Source organism: Suricata suricatta, chromosome 11 (genome assembly GCF_006229205.1).
Source record: "Suricata suricatta isolate VVHF042 chromosome 11, meerkat_22Aug2017_6uvM2_HiC, whole genome shotgun sequence".
Classification (NCBI taxonomy): Eukaryota; Metazoa; Chordata; class Mammalia; order Carnivora; family Herpestidae; genus Suricata; species Suricata suricatta.
This window is the reverse complement of record NC_043710.1, coordinates 7,451,621-7,470,563: the sequence shown is the minus strand read 5'-3', so window position 1 is coordinate 7,470,563 and position 18,943 is coordinate 7,451,621. Positions and strand designations below refer to the sequence as shown.

At 59.9% G+C, this 18,943-nt stretch overlaps 2 protein-coding genes across 3 annotated transcripts in view; one reads left to right on the top strand and one right to left on the bottom strand.

The window, feature by feature from the left end:
• MACROD1 (mono-ADP ribosylhydrolase 1) overlaps window positions 1-18,943 on the bottom strand; it is a 142,744-nt gene that overhangs the window by 79,684 nt on the left and 44,117 nt on the right. The gene's annotated exons all lie outside the window — the stretch shown is intronic.
• The window catches only part of FLRT1 (fibronectin leucine rich transmembrane protein 1), a 15,043-nt gene continuing 6,396 nt past the window's right edge, over window positions 10,297-18,943 (top strand). Inside the window, exon 1 of the mRNA XM_029956675.1 lies at window positions 10,297-11,207. The gene's annotated coding sequence lies outside the window, so the exon portion shown is untranslated. The remainder of the gene's footprint in view (window positions 11,208-18,943) is intronic.

Here is an 18,943-nt window from a genome sequence, read left to right as displayed (position 1 = left end):
ACCCAGTGCTGAAGCAGTCTCCCTGTCCCTGTCCCTGCCGTCCAGCCCCTCTTCCCTGCGCACTGTGGCCTCTGGCCTCGCTCTCAGATGGAGCCCACTCAGGGCTCTCCCAGGTTGCTCCCACCTCTCCAGCCCTCCCTCTGTCCCCAGCTGACCCCAGCCCCTCCAAGGGAGGCCTCAGCCTCCATCTTCTGACAGGAGCTGGACAGAAACCTAGCTTGCCTGGGGCTCCCTCCTGAGGGCCTCAAAAAATCACCCTCCCAAGCCGGGGCCCACAGCATGCTCTGCTGTATTCAACCGGACTGCCCAGGTCCCTTCCCTGCTCCCCAGCCACCAGAAAGTGGGACTGGCCCCTCCTTGGCCTTCCATAGGGGCAGGGGATGGTGCGGGGGTTGGCTGGTGCCTCTGAGCAGGGCCAGCCCCCTCCTTGGCCCCCGTCAGGGGCGGTGTGACCACCCAGGGTGGCTGGTGGCCTCAAGGCCAGCTGCCCAGAGGAGCTCTGAACGGAGCTCGAAGGAGGGCTCCGACTTCCACCCACCGCTGCCTCCCCTTTTCTTGTCTTTTCTTTCCGCCTGGCTTTTAAAAAAAATTAAACACGGACGGTTTCATCTTGGGAGAATTAGTATTCCAGGCAGGGCTGGGGGATATGATTAGAATGTCAAGGCTGGAGCCACAGAGCTAGAAGGAAAGGGAAGAGGTGCTTTGCCTGGCGGGGGGCCCCCAGAGGGGGCCGAGGAGGCATGGCGGGCCTAACGGGCAGGCTGCTTCGGGCCGCCTGCACACCTGTGTCACAGGGAAGGCGGAGGCTGAGCGTGGCCAGTGGCTGGCTGTGGGTCCAGGACTGGAGGAGGACATGGGGGCGGCTGGGGGCAGAGGCTGAATCAGCTCATCAGCCCCATCCGTTGTCCCCCTACATTCGGCTCTCATTTGCTTAATGTGTGTGTGCCTACTATGTGCCAGGCACTGGGGTGCTGGGGGGCAAAGGGCAGGGACACGCTTGTCCTCACCACCGCATGTCACTGGAACAGACCACTACTGGGTGCACTGCAAGCATTCCCCAAAGACTGGTTAAATAGATGCCTGAGGCATCTCTCAAAGCATGCTTTGAAGAACAGAGAATCCTGGGCTGTTACCTGCTCTGCTGCAGCGGATAGAGTTAAACTAGTTATCTTTGCAGCAGGACTTCTCAGAGCCTTTAATGTGCTCATGGCCCTGTGAACCTGGGGAGGGAGCACCAGCCTGCAGCCTCCACCCGTTTGAGCACAGCCCTTAGTCCCTGGCCACATAGGAAATCCTGTTGTGGGCCCAGAGTACAGGGCCCAGAGCCAAGACAAGAGTGGGTCTGTGTTGAGGCTCCGTGGCGGACCCACTCTGTGACGAGGGCAGCCTCCGGAAGGCCTGTGTCCTCAGGTGGAAAATCGAAATGGGAACGATGGAGCCCGTGGGCTCAGGGAGGTGATGGGTGGGAGCTGCCTGCCTCAGGCTTACTTCAGGGGCTGCCGGTGACCATCCCATAGAACACTTAGCTCTGCGTTCGGGGCCGTTGGCAGAACTCTGTCACCTTAGCTAGGCTGTCACTGCTGCTGACACCATCTGTGCCCTTAAGAGCTCACAGCTTGGGGTGCCTGGGGGGCCGACTTCGGCTCAGGTCATGATCTCACGGTTCGTGGGTTCGAGCCCCGCGTCGGGCTCTGTGCTGACAGCTAGCTCAGAGCCTGGAACCTGCTTCGGATTCTGTGTCTCCTTCTCTCTCTCTCTCTCTCTCGGACCCTCCCCTGCTCATGCTGTCTCTTTCCCTCAAAAATAAATTAACATTAAAAAAAAGAGCTCATGGCTAAAGTGGGGGAAGACAGAATCCGGGGTGGACCGTTCGAGGGCCAGGGTTGGGGGAGCCCTGAGGAGCGCTGAGGCTGAATGGGGGTGACTCAGTGGGGGACAGTGGCCTCAGGGCTAGGAAGCCTGGGTGGGCCACGTTCATCACCATTCAAGCTCTCTGCTAAGGGGTCTTCCAGTCCGGGCCTGACACCTCCCCTCAAAGGCAGCCTGGACCTTCACTGGGCATCTGTCCGTTACCGATTTCTTCCTTAATGGAATCCCTCCCAGTACATCCCTCCTGGTCTCTCTAGATCCGTGGTCCTCCCACAGTGGGTTGGCCTTCCTTCTCCGGGTCAGCTGTCCAGAAGACCCAAGGACAGGAGAGTGCTATTTTCCTTGAACAGCCCCGTGTGCCCTTCAGTCCCTGCCGCAGCCGCTGCACCGCCCCCCCCCCCGCCCCGCCCCGCCCTGGGCCTCCAGCCCCAGAGTGTGGCTGTGCCTGTCGTAGGGCCCAAGAGCAGAACAGGGTTGCTGCTTGGTGTGATGCAGGCACAAGCAGGGAGAGAGCAGGGTGGAGGTGACCTCCTTCAATGCACAGTCTGTCCTCCCTTTAATGCAGCCCACCTAGACGCAGGAGCTGGGCCCCCCTGTGCTTGCGACAGGAATCCACCTTGTTCCGCAGAAACAGAAAAAGCAGGCTGAGGGAGGGCGGGGTGCCAGAGGACAGGGGACAGGGACTTCCTGAAGGAGGGGACACTTGTCAGCCTGAACCGAAAGGCGGGCTCTCAGAGTGAAAGGCTCTTGAGTCACCCAGTCTGCCCCTGTCTGACCGCAGGGAGCCTGGCAGAGCTGTTTGGCTGCTAACATCGCAGGGAAGACTCTAGAAGCTGTATGTGCAGGTGCAGAGGGAAGAATCCTTTATCTCTAGGGAAAGTGGCCTGGAGGGGCGCCTGGGTGGCTCCGTCAGTTAAGTGTCCAACCGGCTCAGGTCATGATCTCATGGTTTGTGAGTTTGAGCCCCATATCGGGCTCTGTGCTGACAGGTAGCTCAGAGCCCGGAGCCTGTCTTCAGATTCTGTGTCTCCTTCTCTCTCGGACCCCCCCTGCTCATGCTGTCTCTCTCTCTCTCTTTCTCTCTCAAAAATAAATAAAACATTAAAAAAAAAAAAAAAGGTGGCCTGGGGAGGCTGACCACAGAAACCAGAGACTTGGCAAGGCTGGACCTCCAGCTCCTCAGCTACCAGGACTCAGAAAGTGCCCCACCCCTCTCATGACCGTGGCCTTGTCCCTGGGGTCCACAGGGGACTGAGGCCCAAGTGCTTCCCCAAGGTACACCCGGGTCGGGGGCCCGGGAACGGCTTTAGCCCAGTGCCTGCATCCCAGGAAGTGAATGCCTGTGTATTGGTGGCCACAGGTCAGAGACGCCCCACAGGCCAAGGCCAGGCCCCACGTGCCCTTGGAGCAAAGACACCAAGAGCCTCTTTCTTAACTCAAGTGCACCTCGAATCCTTTCTCTTCCTCCTTCTCTCCTTAAGGCAGCCTCCCAAATGAAAAGGAAATATGTACAAGGAGCAGCTATGAGGAAACCTCAGAGGAAAGCCAGGCATCCGCTGAGACGGAGAAGGAGCAACGGGTCCACCCTCTCGTGGCGCGTGAGGGGTGGGCTTCCTTTCTTCCTTTCATTTTACACAGTCGCTCTTTTCTCCCCCCTTCCTCCTCATCCAGCTGGTCTCTCAGACAGTGCTTTAAGTCCTTTTGAAGTGTTACAACCATTTTCTCCTCTTTCAATTAACAAGAAAAGGAAGCTAATAGCTTTCTGAGCCACTCGCTGTAAATATTAACAAAGTCTGGCCGTGCGGCCAGAGCGCGCAGTGCCGTTCTCTGGGCCCGAGAGTGTGTTTACGGGAAGGAGGGGAGGGGTGGGAGATTTCCAACACGGAGACGAAAATCCCTTGGCACAGGCTTCCGTGGTTCAGGGAAACTGGATAGCCTGGGGGGAGCCAGGCGAAAGGGCGCCTGTCCCTGGGGGGCCGGAGGCTCGCACATTTGGTGGGAGGGACGTGGACCCTTCTGGAAGAAAAGGCAGCTCCCACGAGCTGCAAGGCCTGGAATCCCTAGCTTGTGGATTTCTGTGCGGTCGGGAGTGGGTGGCGGATGGAGTTTGAACGCAGCAGCTAGAGGGTGGGTGCTGGTGGTGCCCAGGGTACATACCAGATCATGGCACCTTCCTCTGTATGGAGCAGGGCTCCCAAAGGAATCTGGGGCTAGGGAGCCGACAGAGGGAAGCGTGTGGCAGAGGACGGGAGGTGACAACCCCTAGAGCAGAGCCTGGCTTCTGAAAGTTCCTTAGCCTTCTCTCTGGGGGGCCTGCAGCTGTGACCCCCTCCTCCCAGAGGCCCCACCCATGCCAGACTCAGCAGCTAAGTGCTGCTTCAGACAGCAGCATAGAACTGTATAAAAGCTGTCTAGGACCCATTTCGTGGCCAGGGTGGACAGGGGCCCCGTGTGACAGCACACAGAGGCACCGGGGGTCGGGGGAGACCGGGACTTTTGAGCTCAGCTGAGGGCCCAGGCGTGGGGAATGGACAGCCACTGTTCTGCTAGCAAATGGGGGCCAGTTTCCTGAGAAAGATCTGTTTCTTTGCTGGAAGCACCAGACTCGTCATCCCACAGGATCCCTGGGATCTCGCTGGGACAGGGTGCAGACCCTTGTGCGTGTCCGAGCTGAGTTACAGCAGGGCCTGCTGGGTGGACCGAGGCAGCAGGCAGTAGGCAGTAGGCAAAGGGCCTCATGCAGGCCGGGGCCTCTGTGCCTGTCCCCTGTTGGGTGTGGGCAGACTCCAGTCACTGTGCCCTCACTACGGGCAGAGGTGCAGGCCTGTGGAGGGCTGGCTGCTCACTCTCCCCCTCCTCCACCCTGCCTCAGCCTCCCGCTCCAGAGGTTAGAGCAGCGATCCTGAGCCCGGCTGCCCTAGGTGGGCCCTGCCTGCCTCGCCCACTCTCTCAGCTCATCGGGCTCCGGAGTTCCTCCGGTCCACCTTCCCAGGTTTCAACCCTTCGGGTGCCTGACTGCTCTTGCGTCTCATTGCTGCCCAGGGACGACAGTCCCCACACTGCGGTCTTTCTAGGTCCCCCTGCCCCCGCGCAGGGCGGCAGTACCTTAAACTGGTAGCATCAGGCCTCCAGGGCACCCAGACGGTGTGGGGGGGGGCTGCCGGGCCCAGTGGGGCAGGCAGGTGGGCGGTGGGTGCCAGCAGCCTGGGCCAGTTTGGTCCGTGGGCTGTTCTGCCAGCCCAGCACCAGGAGATGGGAGTGAATTCCAGGCCGCCTCTGGCCATAGCTGCCCCTGCTCCCCAGGTCCTGGCTCCAGCCCACACACGGAGAGGGAGAAAGCCATCCCTGGCAGAAGTACCACATCTGCTCTCTGAGAAGGTGTCCTGGAAGGGACCCCCCCCACCCCCCGCCCAGGGGTCCCTGGAGCTGTTGGCTTCTCTGCTCTGGGCACTGTCCGCCGCCCCAACCCCCCACCCCACCCCCCATTTCCCAGGGGCCTGCCTCCCAGGGTGGATGCCGGCGGTGGGCCAGGCCAGACGGCCAGGCAGCAAGGGCTCCCACACTCGCTCCCACACCCAACCGCCAAAGTCTGGGTTTTGTCAGAAAACGGTTTAATTAGCTGACGGGAGGCTTGGGGTTCGCGCTGTGTATGCAGGCGCTCTCGCCTCCGCCTCTTCTCACCTGCTACGGGTGCCGGCTGGGGTGTGTGCGGAGCCTGGGGGGGGCCGGACTTGGCGAGAAGGGGGCAGGGTGGGCCTGGCTTACGGGGCAAAGGGGAGGAGCGAAGGGAGGGGAGGCCTCCCTGCTGTGCGCCCCTGCCCTGGCACCTAGAGGCTCGGCTGCTCAGGCAGCCCCCGAGCCCCACGACAGGTGGACTGTGCGGGGAGGTGCTTCAGTGGGCCAGCCTCCAGTGAGGAGGAGAAGGGGCGGGAACCCACCAGCCCCTTCCCCTCCACCCCACTGTTCCCCACCCCTGCTCCTGGGGACACTGTCACAGCTTCTCACTGGGTCCCTCTCATGCACCCGACCACCCTCAAGTTCTCCACGAAGGTCTGGGCGTGCCTTCCCCTGCCTGGCATCTTTCCTGGCTCCCCACTGCCCTCCGTACAAAGACCAGGCCCCTTGGGAGGGCATGCAAAACTCCCCCCAAGGCCAGAATGCCATCCACCACTTCAGCTCAGGTCACTGCCCCCCACTAACTCAGTCAGAGCTTTGGGACACCAGCCTTCTCACCACCAAGCCCTCCCGTCCCTCGCCCTGAAGTGCCCTTCCCGCCCCACCCCTAGCGTGCTGGTGCCATGGCAGGAGCGGTCCATAACCCCGAATGGGAGGGCTCTCCCTGCCCTGTGGCCCCGGCCCCCAGCCCTCTGCCTTCTACAGGGAGGGACCGCGGCTGTGACAGCTCCCAGGTCCACACTGGCATGAGAGAGGAGTGACCCACGCACTGTGGTCGCTGTGGGGGGAGAGAAGCAGGCCCTGCGGATGGCCATCCTGGTGAGAGGAAGTCAGCAGCCAGAGAACAAACTCGGTTTTGAGTCACAAAGAGCCTTTTCATCTGTACAGGTCGGACACAGATGCTGACCTCCGCCTGGAAGTCCCGAATGAAAGAAAACCCGGGTCTCCTAGCTCGAGCCGGCTTTGACCCGCTCGTGATGATCTAAACTGGGCCCTCTTTGCCATGGGGCAGTTTTGCCCAGGAAGGGGTGGGGGCACAGGCATGTTGTTCATTTAAAATGCCACTCAACTAAGTCACCGGCCATAAAGCCCACCTGGGTTTCCGGCAGCACAAACCGGGAGTCTGATTAATGATACACACATAATAATCCATCCCAAAGAGTCACAGGTTGAAATGAAGCAGGAGGGCTAATTGCTAATATAGGAATTAATATCAGTGAGCACCGACCCTCCGGGCAGCTGGAACGTGTTTCCACTTTGGGGGCGGGGGGAGCCCTGAGGTCCACAGGTGGGGTGGGTGCCCTAGAAGATGGGCAGGTCAACCTGCCCTCTACGTCGCCACTGAGTTCACATGTGACTGTCATGACACAGGAGCCTGGAGAGGACCAGAACCATGCCGCAGTGTTACCTTCCCCGTGGGGTCCCTGGTGGTCCACCCTCCAAGGCCAGGCAAGGTGGGCGTTTTGCTCCCAGGGTGGGTCTCACACTATGGCCCTCTGCAAACCAATGGCCTCCCCATTGGATTTGGAGCTCCTGGAGGGCAGGGGCTCCTCCTTGTGCCCCAATGTCTTGCATGGTGCCAGGAGTATGACTGGACTCAGTACGTGTTTGCTGGATGGAGGGAGGGAGGGAGGGAGGGATGGGTGGTTGGATGGGCGGATGGGTAGTTGGATGGGCGGATGGGTGGTTGGATGGATGGGCGGATGGGTGGGTGGATGGGTGGATGGATGGATGGGTGGATGGGTGGTTGGATGGGTGGATGGGTGGGTGGATGGTGGATGGGTGGGTGGATGGATGGGTGGATGGGTGGATGGGTGGGTGGATGGATGGAGAGACAGATGAATGGGCGGATGACTGCATGAGACGACCTCAGGAAAAACCCAAGTGCAATGGGCCCAGGGGCCACCTTGTGTTTGGTTGATGGCGTTCCTGTTGCACTGAGACCTGGTGTCTTGCAGAGAAAGGGGAACTGGCCCAGAATTCAAGGTCCTGGTTGTCATGCGGGTTGGGCGACCTTGGACGGGCCCTCCCTTCTCCATGTCATTGCCCCTGCATGACGGGGGCTGGGCCTCCTTGCCCTGCCAGCTGTGCCGGCTTGTCTCAAGGCTCAAGGGAGACGGCAAAGCAGAAATGACCCGAGAAAGGATAAGGCGCATTGCCCCCTTGTAGACAGTGTGTGCATGAAGGTAGATCCAGCCAAAGTGGAGTGGTGTAGACATGTGGGATTGTGCACTTGGCTTTCTTGCCTCCTTTCAAGTTCCTTTTCATACAGTCATGGCGTTATTATTTATAACAGAAGTAACATTGTAAGCATCTCAAGTACTTACAAGTGGACACTTTTATTATGTTGACCCAAAATAATGGCTTTCTGGCACCAGAGCAGAGACCTGGAGCCTTGGGAACAGGGGAGGCAGAGGTGAGGGGTGGTGAGCAGAGAACATCCTATGGGGGAGTGCCTCTGAGCTGGGCCAAAGTGCCCCGGGGCCGAAGAGGAGCTAAGGCCACTGAGCCTTTGGGACGGTGAGGATTCACGGCGAGGATTCATTCTGTCCTAGGTCAGTTCGATCACATGGAAAGTCCACATACAAGCAGCCGGTTTGTTTGCGCGGTGTGGCCTCCGCTGCCTCGATCCGGCAGTGCGCCCCCTGGGGACCGTGGATGTTTGGCAGGAGGGCACATTTGCATATTTATTCCTGGGCTTGTTTGGTTCAGTGAGCGCAGGTGGCTACAACTGTCATTACGCACCCACACGCGGGAAGCGCTCACGCCGCCCAGGCACGCCAGCCAACGTGTGCAAAGCTGGTGGGACCCACCCAGAGCCTTGTTCAGTCCCCGTTGTTTTTCTAAATGAGCAAGGAGAGTGGGGGCCACAGGGTGCGTTCGTGAAGCTTCTATGGTGTGCAAGGCGCAGAGCCAGGTCCTGGGGAATGTGCCTCAGAGAAGCAGACAGGCTGGGAAATCTGTCCCTCCCATTCAGGACACTGTGGGTGTGTGTGACCACACACCCCGAGGAGGAGGCTGACCCTTCGCAGGAGGGGAGGGGTGAGGCCGGTGGACTCTGGCAGGAGTAGGAAATGTGTGGGGAAGGGTGTGGAGAGAGCACCGCCTCGAGGCATTCCAGGATGCCGATGGACCAGGCAGATGGACCAGGCAGGGCCGTGCCTTGTGGGGCTCCAGGGGCTGCCTAGGAGCCTTGTGTTTACTGCAAGGATTGTGGGAAGGGCCCGATGCCAGCGGGCGGAGGCTGGATTCATAACTTCAAAAGCAGAACTTGGGCTGTTTCTGTCTGTCATGGGGGATGGGCAGCCCTGGCTGGCCGGAGCCCCTGGGCTCTGAGGACGGGGGGCCCCCATCCCCTCTGAATACGGAGGCCTGGCCGCCTCCGCCCCCATCGGTACAAAACAATTTCCTCGCCCCGGCCAGGGAGGCAGATGACCTCATTGGACTGTTTCCATCTCTCGCTTTCATAGAGAAATTACAATTTATAATTGGATGAAATCGTGCGGGTGTAATAGCAATAAGAACCCGCACCGTAGCCCGGCAGTCACCCTCATGTGGGGACTGTCCTCGTCTTCCCTCCCGCTCACCCCACCCCCCGCCCCAAGCCTTGGAGGGGCCGCAGCCCCGCTGCCCACTCGCACCCCAGGCATTTAGCAGGCCCAGGCCACGCAGGATCTGTGGGGCTTGCTGGTTTTCAGGAATCTCCTTCCTCTTGGAGGCTTGTCCCAAGGCTCCCCCACTTACCCTGTCTTCCCCGTCAGCCCCCGGCTGCGCCCCACCTGGACCGCACCCACCCCTCGTCCTACATGCGCCCCCTGCCAGGCTGGGCAGCCGGTGGGCGGTGCATTCCACCCCCAGGCTGCGCTCTGTGCTTATTAAAACACACGCCCTAAATATCCCTGTTTTTATTTGTAACAGCCCCAGACAGCAAGCCTTCCTGAAACCGGCCACCTTCGGCCCGACAAAGAAGAGTGCCCAGATGCAGCTGAGCCCATCTGGATCCGATTTCAAACCAGAGCTAACGCTCTCAGATGTGTAATAAAAGCCCTTTTCCAAAGAGAGGCTCCTGCAGGGGGAATACGGAGGCCGGGGCACCACAGGGCTGCAGGGCGCCGCACTAATGAGAGGCGATCCGGAGGGCTCGGGTTTGCTTAGGGTTCTGAGGACAGCCAGCCCTGCCCCCAGGTCTCTGTGGAAAGGGGACGATGGCCTCGGAGGGCACTGGGGGTGTGGAGGCCTGACCCCCAGCCTATTAGGAGGCCAGGGACTCTGAGACCCAACTTCCCCACTTCCTGGATGCTCCTGCTTCCCAAGGCGGTGGTGGGGAGGGAAGGCAGTGATTCTTCTGGAACCCGAGGCCGAGGTGGCCCGGTTGGATCCTTAGAATGACATTTAGCAAGAGGAGCAGGTGCTGGGGGAAGTGGAGCCAGCTCAGGACCGTGCAGGCAGCCCCTGCATGGCCACGAGCCCTCAGAATTTCATGGTTCTCTCTCCAGTCCTTCTGCGCCCCCCAGGAAAAGGAGAGCGGGACGCATTGAGGGCGGTGTGCCCCAGGGCCCCCTGTTTGTTATCTGGATTGGGGAAGAGGAGGGAGATGGGGGGGAAGCATCCCAGCCCCCTCCTGGCCTCACTGGAATGTGGTGCTCTGAAAGCAGGTTCCAGAAGGATGGGAGGAGAGGCGGCTGCAGCTCAGGCTGCTTGTCCCGGTGCGGCTCCTAATTTCCCCGGGCTTAATCGCTTGTATTGTTTTTCGACAGGTGAGGAGGCAGGGAGTGGGTGAGGACTCCCTTTTGGACAGACAAGACCAGGGGGCGAAGTGGGAATAAGTCACCCCTCCCCCACCCCCAGCAAGAAAACCTTTTCTACAAACAGGAGAAGCCAAGCAGGACTGAGCGCCCATGTCCCCACCCAAACATCTTTCCAAAGAGGCATGTGGGGCCTGACAGCTCAGCGGCGCATGTCAGCGGCTCCAGCCCCGCAGTGAACATCTGAACTCCTCGGCGGGGTAATGGACCCCCTCCGTCCCCCCCGGAGACACAGCCTGAGTGGCAGGAATACCGATCCTTCGGAGAGTGGCTCCTTCTCAGCTCTGTCACGCAAGAACGCTCTCGGCGCCGGGGCCCATTCTGCCAAGTGACTTAAAGGGATTAAAAAAAAAGAAGAAAACTACGTGAAGCAAAGGGGGTAAAAGCCACGCAGAAGCTTTTCAGAGGAGGTGGTGCCAGCAGACAAAAGGGCAAAAGTTGAAAGAGGACAGCAGAGGCCACCTCCGCCGGATGGATGCCAGGCTGTAGGGCATGCCTGGGGAGCAGGGGCCCAGAACACCCTCAGGCTGCATACGGGGGTCCTGGGACTGCAGGGGGGGCCTCTGCAGACCCCTAATGCACACCCCTCACTCCGGGGGGAGAGGCCGGTGGTGCCTGAAGCCTAGGGGACAGAGGACGCTGCTCTAGGCCCGAAGTCACATCTGAGCACGAGGAGCCCAGCAGAGCACAGGGTGTCCTCCCTGCTCCCCAGGGCACCCCCAGCTCCACACGGCACCCCGAGTCTGTGGCCCACACCTGAGTGCCAGGGCCGTGGGGCCAGAATGTGAGTGTGTCCAGGCCCAGCGCAGCCAGAGCAGCCAGTGCAGAGACCCCAGCAGGCTCCGGGCTGCAGCTAAGGTAAGGCACATGTGGGTGGGCTCTGGGTGGCTCAGGAAGGCCCGGCGGGTCCTCGTGCCCAGAGAAGGCAGAGTGTGGGGCCTGCTGCTTTCTGGCTGAGTTGCCCGGGGGCATCACAGGGCCCCCCAAGTCTGCAGCTCCAGCCCACCCACCCCACACATACAGTTCAGGCTGCCAACGGTGTCTGCTTGCCAGGGGAGGGGTCTTTTGCCACCCGGTGGCCCGTGCCCTACCCCAGGGTGGGTAGACCCAGGGCATAAGGTCATGGCCCTTCCTGGAGTAAACTGTGGCCCTGCGGCTCCAGCGGGGGGTGGGGGGGGGCTGGGGAGCTAGGGCCCGCCTGGGGGGCGGGGCCTGCTCTCCTGGGCTCCCCAGGGGCGAGGAGGGGGTCCCATGCCTCCCCAAACACAACCCCCAGGCAGGTTCTAGCAGCGGCGCCCAGGGCAGGGCAGGGAAGCCCCAATTCATTACCAAGATGGAAAATGACACTTCTCTGCACGCTTCCCCAGGAGAGGGGCTGATTTATGACTGCGCCAGGGCCCGGGACATTCGTCAGCGCGGCGCGACGCGCACGCCGTCTGCGGGGGCATTAATAGCCGTGTTATTAGCCACCGGCGTGAAAGATGCCCTGCGGATCGGCTATTTGCTGTTATTTATTATAAAGGCGCGCCAGCCCGGCAGCGGGCCGACAGGCGTCAGGATCGCTGGGAGCCCGAGCTTGGCCCCTGCCCACCTGGCCTCCCCTCCCCCACCCCTAGCGCATGTCCCCCACTGCCCCGGCCATTTGTCCCTATTCACCTGCCAGCCCCTGAGAGGGGTTGGGGGCAATTCCCGGGGCTCCAGGCCTGTGCCCCAAATATTGATGGAGACTCTGCTCAGTGCGGGGCTCTGCTTCCGGCAGCTGTGGGACTTCCTTCCATCCCAGGGCAGAAAGGCAAAGAGAAACAACCTGGGCTGTGGGGCCAGGTGGACATGGGTTGGTGCCCCGTCCCTCCCGTTTTGAGCAGCGTGAGCTCGGGCACATCCCTTCCGCTCCCTGAATGTGCTCCCCTTTTGTGCGCTGGGGGCGCAGGCTCTGCAGGGCAGGGGCCAGCTGGAGGGGAGGGAAGGTCACAAAGGACCCAGCATTCAGCAGGCGCTCCACCTGGCCAGCTACTGCCACTATGGGGCCCCAGCCCATAGGGCTAGAAGGGTCTGCATATCTGCGGATGGGGGAGCCGCCCCCATGAGCCCGTGTTGGACACTGGGCACCATCAGCCTCCCTGTGCCAGTCCTCTGGGAAGGGGTTTGAGAGTTCAGAGCCAAGGCCAGAGGAGGAGGGCACAGGGGAAGGAGTGGCTGCGCTGGCCCGGGGTTATCTCTCAGCCCTGGACTAGTCCCTTGTGCTCTCTGGACCTCAGTTTTTCTTCCTCGATGAAAGGCAGATCATTTCCAAAGTCCTGCACCTCCCTGACCCCAGGGTCCTGTGGGCAGGGTCCACCCTTGTGCATATCTGTGGGCTGGAGGAGAGGCCAACCTGCAGTTGGGGTCAGGGGTCGTCCTCAGGTTTTGCTCTCTGGGGCTGGGCAACTGAGAGGGGCAGATAAGACACCTGGGAAGGAAGAGCACTAGACACCGAGTCCGGGGCCTGGGTTTGTGTCCGGCTCCTCCACCACCAGCGGCACGATTCAGACCAGTCAGTCCCGTTTCCTCTCAGGGCACCCGAGTCGTTATCACCTCCTAGGGTGGGGCTGAAGGGGGGCCAGCCGCTGCCTCTTCTCTCTCACTGCCTGTTTCTGGGTTTCAGATTGTGGGACCTCCTTTTTGGCTTCTTCATGTGTTCGTTCGTTCAACAGATGTGTAGGAGCTTTGCCACGCCAGGCTCTGTACCAGGCTGGTGAACAGGACAGAGCATGCCCTGGGTTATAGACGTTCATGTTCTAATGGGAAGGGTTGGATAATCAATTCATGATCAATAAACAGGAGGGTCTGCCCAGGAGCAGAGCCTGAGTGTGAGGGATGCCACACAGCTCCTACGGGGCCCCGCCCCGAGCCAGCCCCCAGCCTCTGCTTTAGTACCAGTAAACATCACCATACCCAGTGTTTCCCTTTCTAGAAGCCCCTGGCTGCCAGGACCCTGCTGGCTACTTAGAAGTCCAGCAGCGCTGCCCCTGCAAACCCAGGGGTCCCCACCTATTCTCAGGGGCTGGCACCAGCCCTCCCACTGCTGCCCTCGCTCTTTCTTCCTTCTGGCTCCCCTGGAAAAAAGGCCCTCAAGCCCCTCTTCAACCTTCTGAAATTCCCCTTCCGTTCCCTTTTTCCTTCCCAGAAGGAATTAAGCCTCTGTCCTGACAGCTTGACTAAAAACGCACACAGACAGACAGAAATATCAGGTGCAGGAATATCTTATTAAATAATGTGGGGAGAGCGAGAGAAACAAAATTACACGTGTCTCCTTTCATCCCCACTCCCACCCTGGCCCTGAATAGTTTAATATCGAACACTGTTATCAATATAATTAACCTCCTAAGACACAATTTTAAAGTCTTGTTTTTTAAAGGGATTTGCATTCTCTGAAGTTCAGGACATCCCGCTGCCCAGCACCGCCCAGACGGCCCACGCGGGGAGGTGAACTCGAGGTACATTTTTAGTGGATTTGCATACCTGTCTGCAATTACCGCCAGTGGTAACAGCTGATGCATAATGCATGCAGCATGAAATTAGAAAAATAATTAACTTTAGGTTTTAAAAGAATCTCCTACCAACCCCCCCAGGCCCTCCCCTTCCACTACGAGTTCTCAATAGCACTAGTGGGTACGAGCGGGAACAGTCGTGCAGGGCTGGGCTCGGAGGGCCTTGAGGGTCTTGGCAGCCAGCCCCCTGCAAGAAGGAGGTCCCTCCAGTGGGCCCAGACTGGCCTGGGCCTCAACGAGGGCTTGGAAAAGGCCTGCTCAGGCAGGAGTCTCGGGGTACCCCCACCCCCTGCCCTGGGCTGCAGTTCACGTCTAGACCTGCAGAGAGGCGCTGCCTGCTATTAAGAACAGCAAAGGGTGGGGTGCCTGGGTGGCTCAGTCGGTTGGGCGTCTGACTTCAGCTCAGGACATGATCTCAATGGTCCACGAGTTCGAGCCCGCATCGGGTTCTGTGCTGACAGCTCAGAGCCTGGAGCCTGCTTCAGATTCTCTGTCTCCCTCTCTTTCTGCCCCTCCCCTGCTCATGCTCTGTCTCTCTTGCTCTCAAAACTAAATAAACATAAAAAAAAAAAAAAAAAAGAACAGCAAAGGGCCCCCTGTTCTGGGTGGAACTTTGCATCAGGCCCCCTGCTCAGGCCTGCGGACAACTGTAGCTTATCCTCACAAGACCCAGGGGAGCGGATCACTTAGTGTCCCATCTGACAGAGGAAGCCTGAGGCCCGAGGCCGCCCTCAGTAGCTGGGCAGCTAGACTGAGTCCAGGCGAGCCCCTGGGGTGATTTGCCTTTCAGGGGTGGGGGTGGGGGTGTCCTGGAGGTGGGGGGAGCTCTTCCCAGGCCTCACTGAGCTCCAGGAAGGCCAGCCCCCTACCCCATGGCCGCCATCCTCCTCCTCCCCCCGTGTTGTCTGTAGTTGGGCTAGAGAGGTAAATACCGGACGGTGGGGAAGAAAATGGGGGTCTTCTCATTAGTGTAAACAAAGGTTTGCTGAGAACTCACCACTGGTATGGAGCTGATCTTGCTTGGTGAAGCTCCCTGCCTGGGGGGCGGGGGTGGATCATGGCTCCTTTTGGGGGCCAGGGTCCCGTCTCTCCCCTTCTGGGCCGAGAAGCTGCTTCCGTCCCTAGTCTGCACGGCACATCTTGCTCCGGCCTGTGGCCCTGCTGTTCCAGTACGGACCGGAGGGCCTGGCGAGCTTTAGGGAAAACACAATGAACTCTCATTGCTGAAGAGAAGGACCAGAAAGGGGAGAAGAGGGGGGGTCTCCCTGGCTCCCCAGTTTCTGCAGCTTGGCCGAGACAGGCAGGCAGACAGCTGCCCTGAGTGGGTCATAGGAGCTCCTTGGGGTCCCTCCCCGGGACGGGGTGGAGCAGCTCTTCCTCCTAAAACTGCCGGGCCCGGGCCGGGCCATCCACACAACCCTCTCTTGTCATCTTCCCCAGAGAGTGGGGTTCGCAGCAGCGTGTTACAGACAAGGAAGCTGAGGCCCAGAGAGGTGTCTCTGTAGGTCACACAGTTGGGAGTTGGTCAGTTTCCAACCTAGCTTTGATGTCCCCTCCCTGATTCTGGCAGCATCTGGAATTTTCTGATTCCTAAAGTGGGGGGCTGAGACTTCGCCTGGCCCTTCAGGGGACCCAGCCACACAGGCTGCCTTCACTGGTGACAGGAAGGCAGGAGGAGGCCTGCCCTGCCTTCTCTCTCCTGCCCAGGACCTCCAGCTCCTTCCAGAGACATGCTCACACCTAAGGGTGCCCCCCGGGACTGGCAGCCGTGCCTGCCATCTACTACCATCATGCCAGGGCCTGGCTGGGCCTTGTGTCCCACAGCCGCCCCCTGCATGTCGCACTCGCTCCAACCCTCCCTCCCAGGTGGACCCCCACTGAAGTCCCCGGGCCTCTGGCAGCCCAGCTTGATGGGACTTGGGGAAGATACCAGGTCAGGGGTTCCTGATGGGGGGAAGAGGGTCCCTCCTTCCAATTGGCAGAAAAATATCACCCACCAGTGAAGTGGTTGTGAGCAAAGCCAACACGGGGTCAGCCTTGCAGAGGCTTCTGGAGAAAGCTTCCTGGGGGGCTGAGGTCTTGGGGAGGAGAAGCTGGCCTGGCCTGGCATGAGCCGGGGAGGGAGGGGAGGCGGGCGTTGGTGTCCGAGGATCCGGAACGGCATGGAGCAAAGCCCCAGAGTGAGCATGAGGGAGGCCAGGGCCTTTAGGAACCGGGGGCTGGGCTGCGTCTCAGAGTTCTAGGGGGCCAAGGCAAGAGCTGAGCTATGAGCCCCACTGACTCCTCATACCCCCTCACTGGACCTGGACTGCTCCCCATGAGAGAGGCTGGGGCAGCCTGGGCTCACACAGGAGGGTCCTGGTGTTGCTCTGTGTGGCCCACGCTGTAGCTTGGGGCATGGGGCTGAGGATGCACAGTTTGAGGTAGAGGACACCCAGCATCCCAGCAATTGACAAGGGGTCCCTGTCAGGAGGCAGCTGGGCTCCAGGCTCCCAGTCTACCCTGGAGGCCTGGCAGGGGCAATGGGGGTGCAGAAGGGGTCCTTGGAGAGCAGAGGAAAGAGACAAGCAGGTAACACAGAGCCTAGACAGGTGGGCCTGGGGGCAGCCGGAGACCTGCAGCAGCTCTTGTGCCTCACGCATCGGGTACGTACAGGGTGCATTCACGAGGGTAACTGTGCACGTATTTTCTCATTGAACCCTCAGTAATAACTGAGAACCCCTGAAAGGGGAACTGTTATGATCGCATTTATAGATGAGGAGACTGAAGTGCAGAGAGGGCAAGCGACTTGCTTGAGGTCACCTAGTGACAGGCAGGGCTGGAACCCTTCCTCTGAGGCAGAAGACGGCAGGAGCTAATGGCTGATGGAGACCGCCCACAAGGACCTTCCAGGTCCCCCCTTGGCCACCGGGGGTCTGTGTCCCTCCAGTCTGAGCCACCTCCCTGCTCCCTTCCCAGGGAAGGATCCTGCTGTCAGGCACGGAGTTGGCAAGTCATAACTCACATCATGCCGAAGTCTGCGGAATCCGTGCAAGTAACCCCATAAAAGATGGGCAGTTTACCGAGTTTAATTTGATGGCCGCATGAAACACACAACAAAGGAATAAAAAGGCCACCTGGCACCCTGGCAATTCGGCTCCTCCAGCAAGGCTCGCCTCTTCGTCTCCCCCCGCCCTGCCTTGCAGCCTTGGGGAAGGGGCGGCCGGGGAAGCGGGAGCCAAGATGGATGAGGCCCGCAGACTGGGGAAGGGAAAGGCCTTGGGTTCCTGCCTCCCAAATGCTTCTTGGTTATCCATCAGGCATCTCTGAAAGGTGCAATTTAGACTCTATTATGATGCCAGGGCCTCTGGAAGCTGAGGGCTGTGGCCATGAGCTGAGCAGGCACCGGAAACTGATGTGTGTGCCAGAGCATGTGGTGGCTGGCCTTGGCTTTGGCCTTAACAAGTCCGCCCCTTGCTCAGGGCACTGCCCCAAAGTGGCCAGGCCCGGGAGCCACCGGGCATACCATGTGCCAGGGACTTGGCAACTGACAGATCAGAGAAAATGTGTGTCCTCTGGCCAGATGCTAGGGGGACAGAGGGATTCAGGCATGACCTCTGAGACCAGGGCAGGGTGGCCTTTGAGTAGGCAGGAACCTTCCTATGCCCAGCACGTCCTGAGCCCTGCCTCTTTGCTCCTAAGCATCTTAAGACAGGATACCCAGGCTCTGTGACCTTCACGTGTACGTGGTAGGCTGGCACAGGTCCAAACACGCATCTGTGAAGGGGGTTGGGTGAGACGTGGCTGGTTGGTCCCCCTTGTGCCTGGGTTTATCCCTGTCCTCTGAAGGCCAGCATGTCCGGGTCTATGCAGCAGCTCCGTTTTGAGCCTGTCCTCTGTACAGTTCGGGCTAGTGCCCTTCTCCGTCCTGGATGTAACAGGAGATGAGGGAGTCTGGTCGGACAAGGGCCAGGCAGTGTGGAATACCCAGGCTCTAGCTGGATTTTCCAAGATGACTCTCACTGACACCAAGGGTAGGAGGGCTGGCCAGCATGGTGCAGGGCTCTGGAGGGGGGTAAGAGGAGGGGAGTGGGCCCAGGCAGCCGTGACAGGGAACCAAAGATGATGGATAAATCCCCCGAGAGCAAGCTCAAGTGCAGGAAGTGAAGACTGACTCTGAGTCCCAAGGGGCAGGGCTGTGAGTGGGCTCAGGACCCGTAGACCACGCTGGGAATCACCCTTCAAGGAACAGACAGGAATAAGCGGGCAAGTGTCCTCAGCCCCTCGGGCCAGTGGGTGCTTGTAGAAGGGGGCTTAAGCTGACTACAGGAGCCCAGAGTGTTGGACAGGGTCTCATCAGTCCCCTTCACCCCGGCTTTCCATGGGGTCTTGTCCCTTCTGGCTCCACACACAGACCCCAAGCACCGGTCCCCCTTGCCCTCACTTGCTTCTAGCCAACTGCCCTCCACCGCCGGCCCTTGACCTGCCTCAGGTCCACCTCACGGACAAAACCTCCTGCTGCTAACAGGGCTCCAGCAGGCTTCATGTGCTAACCAAGGGCAAAGCTTGAGCTTGCTGCAGTGGGGCCGCCGGGGTGGTCTGTCCAAAGGCCCCTATAATGCCAATGGGGGGCACAAGTGGGTAGGGGTGAGTGACTGGAGGCATCCCCACCTTGCTCAGCACCTCGGTGATCACCATGCCAAGCCACACCAGGCCTACACGGCCCCCCGTCCCTGCCCTCAAGCACCTGAAACTTAGTAGGGGACGTTAAAGCACTAGTCACCCAACAGTACCACCCGTGGCCCATGGAGATGGGCACGACATGAAGCACCACGAGCCCGCTGGCCCGGGTTCTGGCCTGAGCTCCCCCTTACCGCTTCTCAAGTGGTGTTGAGTGCGCTAACATCTGTGAGCTTGAGTTTCCTCTTCTGTTCAGTGGGACTGAGAAGGGCATTGACCTCAGGGGGGACGGTTAAATGACTTAAATGTTCCTAAAGCTCTAGGTGAGGTCTTCGCTACACAGTGAGCTGCTGTTCCGCCAGACTGGCATCCCCAGTGGCTGGAATGCGGGCTGGCACAAGGGGG